Raw genomic sequence first — 4,355 nt, forward strand, 5'->3', positions numbered from 1 at the left:
GTCCGTCCTGCACGACCGTCATGGTTGTCAGAGACCCTGTTTCTAAGGGTCTCTGAAAATTTTCCAAGTGTCCTACGACGGACTCTTACGACGGACCGTCACACCCACGACGGTCCGTCCTGCACGACCGTCATGGTTGTCAGAGACCCTGTTTCTAAGGGTCTCTCAAAATTTTCCAAGTGTCCTACGACGGACTCTTACGACGGACCGTCACACCCACGACGGTCCGTCCTGCTTGACCGTCATGATGGCCAGAGACCCCTCCTTCAGGGTTCCTTATATATACATATACCAAGTATAACACGACGGACCTCATGACGGTCCGTCATAGTCACGACGAGCCGTCATCGGTCCCGTCGTGTGATACAGTTTCAATATTACTAACACACTATTTTCAAAGTTTAATGTCATATGAGCTTGCCTGTCTTGCTTGCCACCACTCGTACTAATAGTGATCCTTTGCAGGTACTATCTACTATGGCACCCAAGCAAGACCGCACCTACGCACGCGGGCGATCCAAGTCTGTTGCCCCGTCTGCACGATTGATCATCGGGTCTGATGATGAGCGGGACCCTGAATATGTGCCCCCAGGCACCTCCGCCCCTTCCCGTGCTACACGTGCCCCCAGAGCCACACCCAAGAAGGTGGCGTCCGGCGTAGTCACTGCCTCCCAGTCTGATGAGGAGCGCACACTGACCGGCACACCCTCTGGGTCAGCCACAAATGAGGAAGGAGCGTCTGGCTCCTTAGGCGTATCCTGGTCCGAGGAAGCTTCAGTCTCTGCTGAGGTTCCCGCACCCGCCACTGCTGCAGCGTCGGCCTCGTCTGATGAGGCTGACAGTTCAGACTCTACATCCGGCGCACCAGTTCAGGTCCCCACCCCAGCCGCTGACCAGCCAAACCGGTGGTGTGTCGACGGCCAGTTTCAAGTTTACTCCGACGCAAAGTTCTTGACCGATAAAGGAGTAATGACTCGCACACTCACCCTGGAGCGGCGGGTACTCACAGGGAGCCTTCCCACGATGCCGGAGATTCATAACCTCTTCACCAGGCATCGCTTAGAGTGGACAGCACGTCCATTGGGACGATACAGCGAGGAGATGGTCCGAGAGTTCTACGCGTCCTATGTAGCGACTCTCCGATCACAGATCGACAGGCGGGCTGCTCCCGCTAAACAGGCCCCATTGGAGCAGGTTCGAGTCCGGGGCGTGCAGGTTGACATTTCCCTGCCAGCCATCCGCCGGTTCCTATACGGCGAGAGTGCAGATGCTACTCGGACCCCCATCACTGCCGAGTTTGACTATCGCTGGCAGATAGTGAAGGATGGACAGTTCCTGCGAGAGCCAGCACTGAGGGAGACCACCAAGAGGTGGATGGCCCTGCACCTATCAGTCGACGGAGAGGGTGCAGATTGGGTCACTGAGCCGAAGGGGGCCATCAAGAAGGCCAACCTCACGTTCGTCGCGAAGTTCTTGTGGCTGCTCGTCCGTCACTGCCTTTCCCCCACAGCTGCTGACAACATCGTCACTTGGGATCGCGCAGTGTTGATAGCGGCGATGATAGCCGGATTCGAGGTCGACTTCGCATGGCTTCTCCAGGCAGTCATGCACGAGAGGGCATTCAAGGTCACCACCACCTACCCCTTTCCGTGCATGATCTTTGCCCTTTGCAGGTCTGCAGGTGTGCCCATATGGCACATAGATCAGTTGAGGACCCCACAGGGTACCGTTGACGTCGGCCTCATCAGAGACGAGGCCAATGAGTTGGCCCCACGTAGAGGGCCCCGTCTAGAGCTGCCACCACTTGCTGATGATCTGGCAGACACGGTAGCCCAGGCCCGCACAGCTACACAGGCGTCCACTGACACTACCCCGGTCGAGTCTATCCCGGGTAGTAGCACAGCCGCGAGCCCCTCTCGCACAGCCCCTCTACCGTTACTGGTCCCGCTTGCTAGGGTCCAGAAACTAGAGGCACAAATGGCCACTCTTCTGCATCATATCCAGCCGTGGATGCAGAAGTCTATTACTGAGTCTGAAGCGCGTATGGAGAGGAAGATGCAGCGGAAGATTGCTGAGGTTCACCAGCGCCTAGATGCATTTGAGTTGAGAGTGTTAGCCCGCCCAGCACCTCCGGTAGATGTGTCGACTCTTCAGGCTGCAGTCGACAGTCTTCGGGCAGACATTGACACGATCCTAGAGACGAGAGTGCCGGAGCCTGTCGAGCCTGTTGAGGACACTGTATTGGCGGCCCTGTTTGCCACCTCAGACATTCACCCACCTTCCCCTCGAGAGAGTGCCAAGAGGCGTAGGGGTCGATCAGAAGATGAGGCGCGAGCAAGGAAGAAGGAGCGACGGGAGATGGAGGCCGCGAGGAGAGCCTCACTTGCTGAGGCGGAGGCACACCAAATCAGAGCATCACAGATAGCGGCTGGGGCGTCTAGCTCCCGCACTATAGAGACAGCAGGAGGCCCTACTGATGGTGCGGTGGCTGCTGAGGACATCACTGAGGGTGTCCAGATTGCTGAGGACACCACTGAGGGTGTCCAGATTGCAGAGGATGTGGGTTCTGGGAAACCGGACCCACCAGCTTGTTGATCGACGGCGCTATGCGCCACAGGTTTGCTTCACCTACCCCTCTAATCTTTAGATTTTTTTATGCATTGGGGACAATTGCATGCTTTTTTGTTGGGGGTGGGGTAAATGGAAAGTGAGTGTTAGGGTGAAGTCTGAGTAGCCCAACTCACTATCCTCTTTTGGGGTTTTCTTGCCTGAGTTCTTTTTCCCCAAAAGACTGATTATTTTTTTTGTTGAACCGGCATGTTTATATCTTTTGTACATAGTTTAATTCTAGAGCATGATGGCTAAAATGATATCCTGATAAACTGAAAATAACGCATGACTAGGCATAGTAACTGACAATTGTGTGGCTCTAAGCGTGAAATAGAGTTACACCATTGCATTACCCTAAGTCTTTAATTCGAACTAGGTGTCTAATAATCTGGTATAGTGATGACATGTCAAGTGAGAGTGAGGAAATTTGAATAGTCCACTATTGGTACTGAGCTAGAACTTGCCTGGTTAGTCCTGCTAAAAGTAAGCTGTAATAGACAATTAGGAAAGGATCATAGGCCCTTATTCAATAAAGCCCATTTCTAGCCTAAATAAAAGAAACCAAATGAAATTTATCCTTCTTTGATCCAAATAATCTGAGCTTAAATTAGACCTTTCTTTTTCACCCCAACTGATCTTTTCTGGGAACAATGTGTTGGCCCTGGTCCCTCCTTGGACATGTGCACCTCAGCTTATGCCAAAAGCATAAGTTGAGGGTGGCTAATACAGTAAACAACCTTCGTTTTGGCCCTGACCCAACTTTGGGTATTGTGTACCTTGACTCATGGCAAAGCCATGAGTTGAGGGTGGCTATTATGAGGAATACTCTGGAAAGTGGGGTTGAAAGAACAAAAGAGAGAGAAAGAACAAAAGTAAGGTGACTCAAAATTAGTTGAAAGAAAAGTAAAGAAAAAGAAAAATATACAAGAAATACAAACAAGAAAAGAAGAGAGTCACTTACACAAATGAAGAAAGAAGAGAAAATTGAGCAAAGGGAAAGAATATGAGAAACTGGGCGAGATAAAATGATAGAAAAGGGAAGGTTTAGCCGATATGTCAAGGAGGGCAAAAAGTCACTAAAGTATACCTAAATATACCCTACCTGACCCTGAGCCTATGTTACAAGCTAAAAAAGTCCTATCGTGATCCTAAGGGTTGTATAGCGAACTTAAAGCAGTGAAAATAAGGGCAAGCTTATGGCAATAGGTATGAATGAGTGTGACTTTGTTCTGAGAGCGAGTGTTGAAATGTAATCCTTATACTCAAACAGAAATCATTGTGTGAAAAATGAGGATTTTGTTCTAAAGTGAGGACATTAGTCGCAATACCAGAATTGTTAGCACCTCGGTGAGAAATTGAAGAGGATAGGTGTTAGTGCATGGTGAGTCTGTGTCATGTTCGAATCCACCAAAATTCAAGCCTAATAGTGATAGCATGCATAGATTTGATGAGATTAATCGGGATTGATAGCCAAATGATTGCAAAGGATAAAACATGAATACTATTGTACAAAGATTGTGTAGTGAGTCATAGTGCGTCGCTTGAGGACAAACAACGAATTTAAGTTGAGGGTGTTGATATACCGTGGTTTCACGGTATAATTAATGCTTTTTCCTTAAGTTTAGTGCGTCCAAAAGCCCTTTTTGTGCTAATTTTTATACAAGTTTCTCTTTGTTTTGCAGGAAATCTGTCCAAAGCCAAATGCGGAGATTTTGAGAGAGAAATGCAGAAGAGACCACCTACGG

General features: G+C 49.7%; 1 pseudogene; it reads left to right on the forward strand.

Moving 5' to 3' along the window:
- Positions 1-309: 309 nt before the first annotated feature.
- On the forward strand, positions 310-1,063 carry LOC114077878 (annotated as a pseudogene).
- The last annotated feature ends 3,292 nt before the right edge of the window (positions 1,064-4,355 follow it).

Source organism: Solanum pennellii, chromosome 7 (genome assembly GCF_001406875.1).
Source record: "Solanum pennellii chromosome 7, SPENNV200".
Taxonomy (NCBI): domain Eukaryota; kingdom Viridiplantae; phylum Streptophyta; class Magnoliopsida; order Solanales; family Solanaceae; genus Solanum; species Solanum pennellii.